The 13,340-nt window shown below is 46.2% G+C and overlaps 1 protein-coding gene across 7 annotated transcripts in view; it reads left to right on the forward strand.

The window, feature by feature from the left end:
- Nucleotides 1-2,531: 2,531 nt before the first annotated feature.
- The window catches only part of AKAP13 (A-kinase anchoring protein 13), a 212,980-nt gene continuing 202,171 nt past the window's right edge, over nucleotides 2,532-13,340 (forward strand). For 5 of the 7 annotated variants that reach the window (XM_065688842.1, XM_065688848.1, XM_065688851.1 and 2 more), the window contains exon 1: nucleotides 2,532-2,824. The gene's annotated coding sequence lies outside the window, so the exon portion shown is untranslated. Of the gene's footprint in view, nucleotides 2,825-4,708; nucleotides 4,947-6,531; nucleotides 6,637-13,340 lie in introns of all 7 variants that reach the window. The other 2 variants (XM_065688843.1, XM_065688844.1) reach the window with 2 other exon arrangements.

Raw genomic sequence — 13,340 nt, forward strand, 5'->3', positions numbered from 1 at the left:
TACACACAATGTTCAGATTACGCTGTGCAGACTCAGATTCCAGTCTCACTCACTAATGCAACTCCCACTTAAATCCAGCTCACTAGTGAGAAGTCAGGAGCCCTGCAGCAAAGCCTGTGACAAACTAAAAGCTGAAAGAGGCAACGAATGAACACCTGATTATTCTGGTTATAACACTGATATATTTTATTGTGTTTTTATAGTGTTGGAAAAGCAGACCTGGACCTATAGCAAATGGTGAAATGCACAGGAACCAGTGCCAGAGATGATTTGAAGGCAAGTGATTTGTCAGGAGGCATCCACAAAGCTGCTGCAAAAATTTCCCTTTATCTACAGCCTCTCTGTTTTGGTTTGTGGTGATATGTGGAAGCAGACGGGATATTCTCAGATAAAAGAATTTGGGGGTGAATAACAATTTAAAGACAAAAATAGAGCATACACTACATCTTGGGGAAGGGAAATGTAAACCGATGTATTAAGTGTCGCTGAGGGCAGGGGCTGGGCAGCTGAAGGGGTTGATACAGCCTTTTTGTGGCAGGCGCTTTCTGGTCCTTGGCCCCACATGCAAGGGAGACCTGGGCTCAGATCTAAACTTGTGCTGAAAAGACTCCCCAAAGCTATTTCTAAACTATTTCTAAGAGTGGCATGTATGAGCCCATATGCATGGTCACATACACATACACAGGAGGCTGAGCCCTCTTTTCGGGGCCTTCTGATCCCCATGGTGTGACCGGGGAGCTCCCAGAGCAAGACCAGGCTATGTCAGCTCCAGGCAGCAGAAGACAGAAGTTGACTTGTCAGGCTGGAGTTGACAAGCAGAGATGATCCCTTGATGGACAACCAAGAGGGCAGAGCTAAAGATCCTGGTGTGTGCATGTTATGGAAAACATTAGGTATCTGTTACCATGCTACCTCGCTCAAGATTGCTTCAGTTCTGTGGAGGCAGGTTGGCCTGGGCTGGGTTAGTCATTGGTTGGAGGCTTCTAGGGGAAAGAGTTTCTGCAAGAAGCCGGTTTTCACTAGATGGTGCTCTTTCCTGAGCCATCACCGTGCCTGACCTCTCTTCTTGAATCTGGGAACTTCCAAGTGATCTATCTGCTCCATAACCCCTTCTTGCAGGGTTGGGAGGCAAATGAAAATGTATTTCCAGTGTCCCTGCTCTTATGTGCCTTACCCTGTTGGAGCCACGTAAGAAAAAAACTATAGCTTTACATCCTGGTTGAAAAGGGTGTACAATGCTGGTACTTTCATCTTCCAAAATGACCACACTACAGCAGTGTTGAAACCATTTCTATCATTTCAGTTGATTTAAACTGAAACAACAGTGCATATTATGAAAGACAATGCCAAGTTCATACACACGGTTCTTCAGCAGGAAACCTCCTGCATTGTGTACAGCATTGTTATTTATTCTACCTAGAGTGAACGTGATGCGTAGTAATCACCTGCAGCCTTTGCCCAGCGTTCTGGCCAGCAGCAAGGTCTCTTTGGGAAATATTGTGGTTTTAGGGTTGGTTGTCATGGGATGAGGCTGCCCAGCTCTAGGGGGTAGGACACCCATTAATGTCAGTGTTGTTACTGTCTTTATGGACATGATCACCCGGCCACTGCCAGGGCTAGCGAGGTACACACATGTACAGTAGGTTAAGTCAACTGGAAATGTCAGGCCATCACATATATATGTATTTCCAAAGAGCTTCCAACAGAAATGGTAACTGAAGGCAATTCACCAGAACAGATCATGCGCCTTCATTCCCAGGGGCCTTCTCAAACTCAACCACACGCAGACCACAGGCCACATGAACCCGTTTGCTAATGGTGGGTTGCCATTTCCACTGCTTTTCTGGGGCAAGGCGTGGGAATGGAACAGGAGATGTTCCTCAATGAAACGCACGTGCTTCCCACAGCCACAGAGGAACCAGGGGAAGACAGTGAGGAGCAGGACAAGGCTGTGGGCTGGCCTGGTGGGGCTCAGGCTGACCTGCCGGTTTTGGTGATCGGTATGTGCGGATGTGCAGCCCATTCAGGGCTGGACAGCTTATGACTTGTGACTGCTGTAACAAGCGCAAAACAGGCCTCTAAGAAGGATCTCCCTTCAATAAACATAAACCCACTGCATAAGCAGTTGTCTGTGTCCTTTCGCACCAGTGGCACAAGATTATCAACAAGCAGGCTAGATACAAAGAAGTTCTTCCCTGTGAGGGTCCTGAGGCGCTGGCACAGGGTGCCCAGAGCAGCTGTGGCTGCCCCATCCCTGGCAACGTCCAAGGCCAGGTTGCACGGGGCTTGCAGCACCCTGCTCTAGCGCAAGGTGTCCCTGCCCGTGGCAGGGGTTGGAATTGCATAAGCCTTAAGGTCCCTTCCAATGCAAACCATTCTGTGATTCAAGCAGCTGGATCTCCCCCAGCTGAGGAACCCAGCCACGGGACAGGCCCGCAGGTGAGGAACCCGCACCCGCCCAGGCAGCACCGGACCGGAACTCCGGCCCTCCCCGGCCCGCCCTCCTCCTCCTCCTCCTCCTCCTCCCCACGGGGGCACGGGTGAAGCGCCGCTGAGCCTCACCCACGGCCGACCCCTGCCCGCCGCTCCTCACCCCCCGCCCGGCCCCGGGGCTCCCCGCTCCGCGCATGCGGGCCTGTGGCGGGGGCGGGCCCGACGGCTCGGCTCAGGTTGCGAGCCCGCAGCCCCCGGCCCTGCCTCCTGCCCGCCTCCCCGGGCGGAGAGCGCCTGGCCCGGCCGCCTCTTTCCCCCTCCCCGTCCCCTTCCCTCTCCCTTCCCTCCCGGCCCCGCTGCCAGGGGCGAAGCCGCCCGCCGGGCCCCCGCGGTGAGTGTGCCCCGCCGGAGTTAAGCGGAGAGGGGTTAGAGGGGGAAGTTCGGGAGGCCCATGGCGGATGGGTGGGCTCTCCCCGGAGGTTGGGGGTCCTCTTTCCGCGCCCTCGCGCGCTTCCCCCGCCCTTCCTCCTGCTCCTCTTCCTCGTTTCTTTCTCCTTTTCTCCGCTCAACTTCGCGTGGAGCCGCTCCGAGCCCCCTTCGCTTTTCCCCCTTTCGCTTTATCGTTATTATTCGGTGTTAATTTATGCCGTGCGTTTCCTTCCGCGGCTGCTCCCCGCCGCTATTGTCTGCGGGCCGGCGGTGCGCGGCGGGCCGGGGCCGGGCGGGGTCCCCCCGGGGGAGCGTCCCTGTTCCCGGGGGAGCGGGCGCGGAGCGTGCCCGGAGCGTGTGCCCGGGTACCCCCCGTACCCCAGAACCCGGCCCCGGCGTCCCCCTCCGCTTCCTCGGTGTTGGGGTTATTGATACCCGCACCCCCAGAATCCCTCCAGCGGCGCTGATGCAACTTTTATCTGAGTTCATTGCAGTTAATCTGGGGTTTCTGTCAGTCTCCAGAGCGGCAGCCTGGGGTTGACTTTTCTCACCGTTGGGGCTAAGTGGGGCTTTGAGGTTACTCGGGGGGTCACTGCCATGGGGCCCGTTTTGTGCGTTCACTCTGCTGCTTGAAAATATAACGCTTTTTCTTTTCTTCACGAGTGGAGACACTCTTCTTTTGAAGCGAATGCGGGAGTTCCTGGAGGAGGATTGATAAAGGGTGGTTGTTTCTTAACCTGTAAATTGTCAGAGTTTATTAATCCACTTCCTGTGGTTGTTATCCCTGCAAGTCTTATAAAGGAGTTGGGATTTGTAGAGATCCATGCTGCTGACCTCTGTAATGGGTTCTGCTCCAGTGTCCTTCATGGGGCTCCACGTTAACTGGAGCTCAGGAGTGGAAAAAAGTGATTTTTAGAAGTTGTTTTTTGTTGTTGTTGAAGAGCTTGCTGTACTGATTCTGTTGCAGGTGATCAGATAGGGACTTGATAAAGGGATTAGAAATGCTGTACTTCTGCAGGGCAGTTGGTCGCTGTAATCTTGGTCAGCCGTAAAACTTTAGGTACTCATGGAGATATGCGATGCAGTAGAAAATATGTAAAGCATGTAGCTTCAGAGCTGAGTTTAGACAGTTGGTCTGAGATCCATGAGTGTCTTGTGTGCTGGGAGTTTGGCTAATGTAATCTAATCAGTTTTAAAGGGCCAGGCTACATTATTTCTGTTCTTGGTGGCTCTGCGGCTTAAAATCAGCCCCTTGCCGGGTGTGTTTTTCATGTTTTGCACGCCCTTGCCAAGCTATTGTGGAATTGCAAAGGTGAACCAAGTTCCACATAGTTCCTTAAAGGTAAGGTACTAATGATTCATTTATTACTGTGTTAGAGGAGGTGTATTTTTATACATGGATACCTTAGTAGTGGGAGTAGATTGACATTAACCTCATAACATCCATGCCTGTGGATAGAGGCTTTCCACCTGTACTAGAAGAGCGTTTACTCAGGAGGTGTTTGCTGTGGTTTGGGCCACCCTGGTCCAGGTTGTTACCTTCCATGGTGACAATATCTTGCTTGGACACTTAGGGTTGGTTTTTTACAAGCCTGGTAGCAGGGTAAGGGTGAATTAGGCAAGGTGAGGATCATCTGGGCATGTGTTGTCCGTTGGCATGAGTTCAAGCTTATACCTATCTTCTGTGTTAGTGCGTTGAGCATAATACGTCTCTTGTCTGTCCTTCCAGCACTGGCCGGTGCTGGGCAGACAGGCTGGCCTGGGGCTGTTGCTAGAAGGGCATGGATGTAGGGTTCTGCAAGGCTGACAGGTTTTGTAGGTAGCCTGAATGACGAGTCTCCTGCAGGTAGTGTGGATGTGCCGTGTTCTGTGGCAGCGTTCCAGCCTGCATCTCCTGCCTGGCTCCAGTGGCCGGCATAGGCCGAGAGGTGAGGAATACAGCATGTTGGAAGGAACAGAGTCCAGCCAGGGACTGCAGCCAGAAAGGCAGGAGCTCGATGTGCCTGATTTACAGCTTCACAGCATCAAAGGAGGAAAACGCAGTTAAGAAGTCAAAGCTTCTCATGGAAACAGAATTCTGCCAGGTACTGTCCGATGATGGATGTTTTTAAACACAGTCCATAGGGAAGCTTGGAGACTTAGGCTAATGCAGAACTCGCTACTAATCTCTCAGCAGGATATACTCCTGAGTAAACTGTGTTCTGGTCTAGGGTATGCTCCTGTGTAAAGAGGAGGATTAAGTACTGCTAAAGGAATCTGGTTATTCCATCCAAAGCATGAATTAAGGCAGTGGTCAATAAATTATACTAGAGGAAAAAAAACACTAGTAGGCTTATTGGTGTTACGCACATGCTCCTGTGTTACAAAGACAGTGGGTGCTTCCGTATAATTTTCTGCTGGCATAGTAAGTTTTAATAGATAATTATGTAAAAAAATAGTTAGTTGAAATTGTCATTTCTTTTCCATGCTGTTTCCAGGATACCACTGTCATTGTTTTCTCTTCCTGGTGTTTGGTGGTGATCCTTGAAGTCCTTGAAGCAGCTTGGAAGCTTTTCTACTTACCTGTGCCTGGTTAACTCTGTAATCTGCTTGAGCGCTCTTAAATGTTATTTCTATAGGGGTTCCCCACACTGGTGATAAATAGCCTGAAGTAAAGTAAACCACATCGCTGATAAGTATGGAGGAACTGTTCAGTTTTGGTTTCTTCTTCTACTGGTGGAAGGCAGGAATAAGATGCTAGTTTTGAGCAAAAGGCTGGGTAGTCCAGGTGGCCATAAAGGCATGATGTGCCCTCATGAATAATCGTCGCTTGATTTTACCAGCCTTCTGGACAAGGAGTTGGCAGCTTGTGTGGTTTCCACTTGGAGGTTAATGTAAGCAGCATCCTATTTACAGGTGCATGGGGTGGGAAGCATCTCACAGCCTGCAGCTTGTGATTATGGGTGCTGCTTGGTGCCAAGTGCTCATGTGTTTCTTGCTTGCATTGATCACCTGTAGGATAGATAAAGGTAATAAGTGACTTTCTGAAGCAACTGATAGCTTTGGGTGTAGATAGAGCTCTGCTTTGCTGCTGTGGGTTTTGCCGTGGGGGATATAATCCAGATGGGAGCCTGGTTCAGGGCCGGCGCTTGCCACCTGAACAGTCAGTTCCAGGAAGCGCTGCACTTTTTCTAAATCAGAACTTGTTTGGGTGTTGGGTACAATGGGATTTTTATGAACAGCTTAGTCATGCTTCACTTTTCTCCATTAAAACAGCTGTCAACAATCTTGCTGTCGGGAGGGAATCAGGCCACTCCTTGTACTTTCTGAGTAGTTAAACACTTCAGCCATGGTGTTGCAGCCTGGCATTGCACTTCTTAGTTACTTTTTTTTGGGGAAAAACAAAGAAAAAGCTGTAGATATGGCATAATGTTGTCTTTTTATTTCTTTATTTATAAAACCTGCCTTTCTCCCTTGCAAATGACCTTTCTTTATGGAGATCTAGAAGGCAAAGCACATCACTGGGATTTAGCTGGTTAGTTACTTTGGTTAGCGATAAGCAAATATGGTGGCAGTGCTCCAGGGAAAGCAGCTACAGCAGGGAATGGGAACTTGTTGCTGTTGTCAAGCTATGCAGATCTTTTTCAAAAAGATATATCTGGTTTTTATGGCCCTTTGTCACGGGAACAGGGTGACTCCTCCGTTGATGTCTACATGAGAAATACACTGCAACACCACAAATCCCATAACCAGTTTAATGTCCTTCCAGAGACTGCTGATGAAAGCATGCAAGAGGTAAAACTTTTTTTCATGTTATCCTAAACTCAAACTGTAATTTTGTGTTCTCTTTTTGTGCATCCGTGTGGGTGTAAGCAGCCTCTTCCAGTTCACCTGCTGGGTCATTCTGGGATTTGTGGGTCTGTTTGGTGAACCAGGCTGGGAGATGGATTCTAGTTATGGTTACATGGTTTTTCTTCCTGTACAATTCATACCTTGGGTCAGTTCAGCAAAAGAGTTCATTCTTCACCTGGATCAGTTCCCTGACTTGTGTCCCCTCTTGGTATGATGAGCAGCTGCTGTGGCAAAGGCTCCAGTGCTTCTACCAGGAGAAATGCTCCTGGAGCTACACCCTTTTCTGATTGCAAAGAAGGCATTTGACTGTGGTGCCTGTCCCTGTTTTATAGCATGTGAAGATGGCAAGCGAGATAGATTTCTATCTAAGATAAGCCAGTGAGTTAGAAGTCAAAGTGTTTCCTTTTAAAGTTCTCTTAAGACTGCAATTACTTCTATCTAGAGTAAAGAAATTCCCTGCAAAATTCTGCCCTGCCATTACTATAATCTCATAACCATTTTAGGTATGCCTCTAAGTTGTTGAGGAACAGGAAGAAAGTGTAATCACAAATATTTTTAAGTAGTCAACAGTCCTTAAAAGTATGCAGTGTGCTATCTTGCAAAAAGTAAGCTTTAATTCAGTTGCAGCTGTAATGCCTCGCATGTTGTGACATGGCCAGGCAGTCTAGCGAGACTCTTTTGTATATATTGCAAAATAAAACACCTAAAAATCAGATGCTGAAGAGTTTATTGGATGATTTTTGTAATGGGTGAATAAAAGCTAAATTCTTTCCTGGTATAGCTATGTAGGTTTCACAACCCAAGTTCATTGGGAGCTTCTCAGATATTGCATGTGGGATTGGAGGAAGTGTAAGGAAAAAACCAGCCCTCAAACTGGTGTCAGCACCTCCTACAGCATTTGTGTTGAGGGCTTCAAATACACAGTATATTCCAGGCATGTTTTGTGTATGAGGTGGGTTTGGTGCACCTGGGCAGCCTCTACAGTTCATCAGAGGACCTTGATTTTGGCTTTGGCTGCAGCATCCACAGTGGTGCTTCTTCACAGGTTAGGTTCTAATTCTGTTGCAGGGGTTCATTTGATAGAGTTAATCCTCCTTGACCTCTTGTATTTTCTTTGAATCTCTCTCCCCTTCTCAAGGACCAGGAATTAGCTTTTAATATTCCTTCAAAATGATTCAATCTCTTTAAGTTGCTTGGTTTTGGTGATTCCATTAGTTGTTTGTAATCGGTGCTTTTCCCATCTGGCTGCTTTTGTCTTTCCAAAACCGTTGATAATTTCTTAATCAGTAGATGTGGCAACTGAGCTGTCACAGTTTTGTTTTACGTTTGATCCTTGCACGAGGTCACTTTTTGATTTCCTTGGAAATTGTGGGATGTTGACTAATGGTTCATATTGGTGAGTAGGGTCCTGCGTGGTTGCTCTTCTGAAACACTATTTTAAAGGTATGAGTGGAGGTATGTGCAACTGATCCATAGCATCTTGATTTCAACCACTTGTGGAATTTCCTAATAGACTATGCAAGGTGTTTAGCATTTGCCAGAATAGCTTCTGACACCATCATTCTGTTGGTGTATTATTTTGCTTTCATTCAGGTTAGTCTGCCTTCCACAGAAGTCATTGCATTTAGTCTTCTTGCTGAGCTGTTTTTAACTTGATGTTACATTTGCAGAATACGTGGTGAGAGATCCCCTAACTGCTGTTTGATGTCAAATGTTATTCACAGTGTGACAGCATTGCTGAGATTAGCTTGATCCAGTGTAAAAGGAAGGATTTAAGGATTTTCTTCTGTAGCAGCTACTTCAGGTTTTATTCCTGAGTGGGAGGGGAAAATAACTAATGGATTACTCAAATTACGAGGCTGAATTTTGGTTAGACTCATTCTCCATGAGCATGATGTGAGGTGGTCATTTGAAAGCAGAAGGGTGTATGTCATTTGGTGATGATCTCCAAAACTTTGTGTTGAGAGAAACTACCCGATGTGTCATGTTTGAATCCCCGGTGCTTTTTATCACCCATGACTAATGCAAATTGGAGCAGTAAGTTATGCTAAAATCTGACGTATTTGGTAGCTTCATCTAAATTGTATCTGAGATTTCTGGCAAAGTTACTTGGGAAAGTAAATCTCTTCCCCAGTGTGTCTCTGCCCCAGTGGCGTAGCTGTTCTGTAAGTCTGAATGCTGCAGTTAACAAAACCATTACAAATAGGGATTTTGGCACGGAGCAGCTGTTCTAAACAGGGCTGTCTTCAGACTCAAACTACTGACTCACCCTTTCTTTTCCATGGATTAGCACACCTGGCATGTGTCATGCATGGATGCTGGCCGACTTGTCATGTTCTTGCAGGTATCCCTATTCTCAGCATATGGAAGATTGGAGGGGTGTGTGTGAATTGCACAGCAACCTGCAGGAGATAACAACCTCCTAATGGAAGCTGATGCTGAGGATGTGTTGGTCCAAAGACTCTTCCTGCTGTGTCCGTATTGCAGGGCTGCAGGAGAGATGCTATTTTCTTTGTTCCTGCCATGTTTAGGGTAGCACAAAGCTGCTTGTGTGAAATCCCTTCCTCAAGTGCAACCAGATGAAGAACTGTTCTGGGTCAGACCATGGTCCATCCAGCCTCATTTCCTGCCCCATAGTGTTTGCTGTGGGCCTCCAGTGCAAGAACAAGCTAAGGGGATCACACTAGTGTCTGTGAACATAGTGGGGTTCAATACCAGGATGTATGGCACATCTGTCTTCCTGGCACATGTGCCTCTCAACACCCAGCCCAATCTTGTAAGCTGCTGTCAACAGAAAGAGAGGGGAAAATAGGGGATGCTGAGGCACAAGATTGCTGGAGTGAATGTCTTGCTTGTTTTATACACTGGTTTCCCTCCTGAGTTTCCTCTGGGATGCTGAAGCTTTTGGTCCCACAATAGCTGTGGGACAATGAATGCTCTGATGGAGGAAGCAGGTGTTAAAGAAAGGGGGGGAAATGGTTTGTATTTTGGGGGGAAGGGGAGACAGGATGGCCAGATTTGACCCTTACACAAAGTAATTTCTTTTGGCACATGCACTGGTGCACATCACGCTTCCTAATTGCCAAATTCACAAGTAAAATGGCAGTAAAACTGGTATGTGCCCTTTATTTTTGAGTTAATATCACTTAGTGAGTCAGCTGAGGAGTGAGGCTTACGTGATGTACCTCTGATGCTACGTGATGAATTTTGCTATGTTTTTGTTCCCTGGTACTGTAAATCTTTCACTGCAGCAACAAGGTTGTGGTACAGGCAGCACTGGACATCTTAAAGTCTGCACTTTGTACTTGGGGAGTGCTGGTTCTAATTGTTTTAATCTAGGTCACATATGAACTCATTCATCTCCAGTTTTGTTTTAAAACAGTTTCTGTAGTTTGGTCTGAAGGTCTTTGAGTTGGTGCAGAGGATGATTGTGGAGATAAAACAGGCTTGTTCACGTGCTACAGGAGGAGATGTGTTTGCATCTGTAGCTGAAAGACTTCCCATCTGGGGAGGAATGACAGCACTTTGTTTCAGTGGGGTTTCCAGCCTCTGCAGCAGCTTATCTTGAACATGGGAGTCAGTTTTTCCATGGCTGAGTGGTTTGCAGCTGCTCCACCCATTTTTATGATGAGTGATCACCGTCTAAGAGGGCAGTGGAACACAAGAGGTGGTGAGCAAACCTTTTGTTGCATGAAATGTTTATAGTTTCTCTTCTAGCAGCTGCGAAGAAGGTAGGCTGTAAACAGTAAACCCCTTTAGAAAGAGTAGAAATAAAGACTAAATCCCTTTTATATGAATTGTTGTAAAAAGAAGGTTTGGGTAATGAATGTTCATTTCACAAGGTTCAGGTGAGTCTCTACGCTTCTGTGCGATGCAAAGCGAAATGTTGCTGCACATGTTTCTGGTAACTGCGGGTTTTTCTATATGAAGTAGTGTGGTTGCCAACAGGAAAAGAAATAGACTGTCTGTTGTGAAAGGATGCTGAGGGTTGTGTTGGGACCTGCTGTGTGGCTGCATTTGTGTTGGTGGCTTTGTGGAGTCCTGCTGACTTGGGCATGGGAGTATGAATCCACTGTGCAAATGGAGAGTTGGGAGTCTCCAAAAATTTGGAGCTACTTTTCCACTTAGGAAAAGGATTAATTTTGGCTGATTCTGTTGGTAATGTAGCCTGAAGAGGTCTGGAGGCTGAGGTTTGGGCACTTAACTAGGTTAACAGTGCTCTTAAGCTAGGTTAAAAGCTTGTTCTTGTCTGGGTCTTGCTTGTCCATTTTGCTGGAGGGAGTGGGGTGGTAGGAGCTGATTTCTTGGTAGCTCTTAAACAGTTAAAGCAGGGCCTTGGTCCTAGTTTTCATGAGCAATGTATTAAGCTAGAAGAAGAGCTAGCTTGTTGCTTCAAGAGCTTGCAAGCTAAAACTGTGGTTAATAAATATGCTTGCTTGTATGTTAAGAGGATTAATTGTTTGTCAAGTGCATTGGAAGTGGAAGAATTATAGTAGTACTTCAGTGGTAGCAGGCTGCGTGTCACACACATCTTGTTGATTTGTTTCTCCCTCTTTGCAGTTGGATTACAAGCAGCATTCATTGATCTGTTTGAAATTCATGTGTCACCCCCATCTTTTCCTGTGTTTGGGGAATTTTACTCGTACAATTTACTGACGGCAAAGTACCTGTAAGTGTGCCTTTAAGGTGGTAAAATGTTGTCTCTTCATGTGTCATACCTGGAGAAGAGGTGCCAAGCTAAATGTTATGTGCTTCCTTGTGCAGCTGGAACTGACTCTATTTAAACTACGGGGCTTAGACCTCCCTGTTTTTTTTCCTTTATCAGATTAACTAGGATTTTGGCAGGACTTTGTGCTGCTTTTTCGTAGCCAATTGACTTGACTGTGAGTGTTCAGGAACTTGCTTGCTTTATAATCTCAAAGTTCAGAAGTCATCTGGCTATTTGAGACTTATAAGTGATCCTAGCCTATGCTTACTGCAAGCATTTAGAAGGAAAACACTTCACTAAGCAGAAAGCAGGTTTTGAAATGGAAATTCAAAGCTACTTGAGGAGGCTGGAGGACTTGTGGTGATGAAAGTGGTTGAAAATGTATAAATCTTCCTGAAATTACAAAACATGAGTGGGTTTTTTTTTTACCCATTCTTTACTGGATTGTTTGTGTGACCCTGCTGGTATGTCAGTTGGTACTAGGGGATGGGAGATAAATGGCTGTCATACACTTGCTGTGTTATTGCATTATATAAGAAGATTGAGCATTTGAAATGGCTGAAAAGGATAAAAGTATCAAGTGAGAGTATACTTACAAGGGTTATTAGTGCTTTTCTTAGAATATTCATTTTGTTCCTCTCTCCCAGAACTAATTTGTCAAATCCTTTACCAAAAACCTAGTCTCATCTGTGCTTCTGGTATTATTAATTAAAAAGAACTATGCCATTTGCGTAAATACCTGGGTGTATTTATGCTGTGGGCTTGTGATGTTTAAGGGCCAAGAGAAAATTAGACCATTTCAGAGGAAGCAGTCTTGTTAGGTTTGGTCTTTGGGAATGATACATCTCTTGGTGTTTGCATTGGGAGACCTATTGTTTTCTTCATAGGGATATTTTAGCCTTTGGATAAGGCTGGATCTGAGCCACTGGATTACTTCAGGATGAAGAAAGAGACTTGGTTTAGTGTCTGATGGAGGTCAGAATGAGGAGTGGGAAGGTGTTGCAGTGTGGTTGTGTTAATGTGGTTGTGATGCTCAGTAGAACAGTGTTTTCAGCTCCTGCACAAGAGATGTAAAGCTCTGTCTAGCTGGGATGAAGTCAGTTCTGGTCAGTTGGCAAACAGAAAATGAAGTTCCTGTGATGGAGAGGATAGAAAGAGCTGTTGGGATGCTGCTAGACAAGAGCCTAGCAGCAATGGGGAACTTGGGAATACGCCCGGGCTGGGGAATGCACTGACGAGCTCTGCAAGCGTGCCTTCCAGCCAGGGAGAGTTGTGGGGTGGCAATGGCATGGACCACCCTGTGTGTTGGGAACTAATTGTCACCTCTGCTGCTTGCTCAGCTTAAGCATTAGCAAGCCGTGCCTCATGGCTTTTGGATGTGTCCTGGGCACACTGTGAGGGTGCAGGATTGATCCTGTTTGTGGACTTTGAGAAGAAGGTTTAATTCAGTTCTTAGTGCAGGATGCTGAGCTCCCAGTACCAGATCCTGGCTGTAGTTGCCTTGGTCAGTGTCTCTGTCTGCAAAGGATCACAGGCAGGGTCAGAACAGACTTTTATTTTTGGTCACCTTTTTAAAACTATGTGTCCTCAATGCCTGTTATTAAGAAAATAAATCTTGTCTGATATGTCCAGCCCAGAAGAGTGATAATTTACCAAGCAGCCAAGAAATCGAGTAAGTCCTGATCTATTCTTAATTTCTTGTGTTTCCTGTGGTTTTATTGTTTGTATTACCAGCCCTAATGTTTACATACTTTTGAATGAGCTTTTCTTTTTTTGGAAGATACTGCTTTGTTCATACGCCTTGCAGAACAGGTTCTCCCATTTTTTTTTTGCCTCCCTAATAAGCAAACAACTTGCATTCTCAAAGGAGTAGGAGAGGGGTAAAAAGGGAAAATTGTAGGAAACACCAAAGGGAGATACCTAAGAATAGAATTTTTGC

Source organism: Lathamus discolor, chromosome 8 (genome assembly GCF_037157495.1).
Source record: "Lathamus discolor isolate bLatDis1 chromosome 8, bLatDis1.hap1, whole genome shotgun sequence".
Classification (NCBI taxonomy): Eukaryota; Metazoa; Chordata; class Aves; order Psittaciformes; family Psittacidae; genus Lathamus; species Lathamus discolor.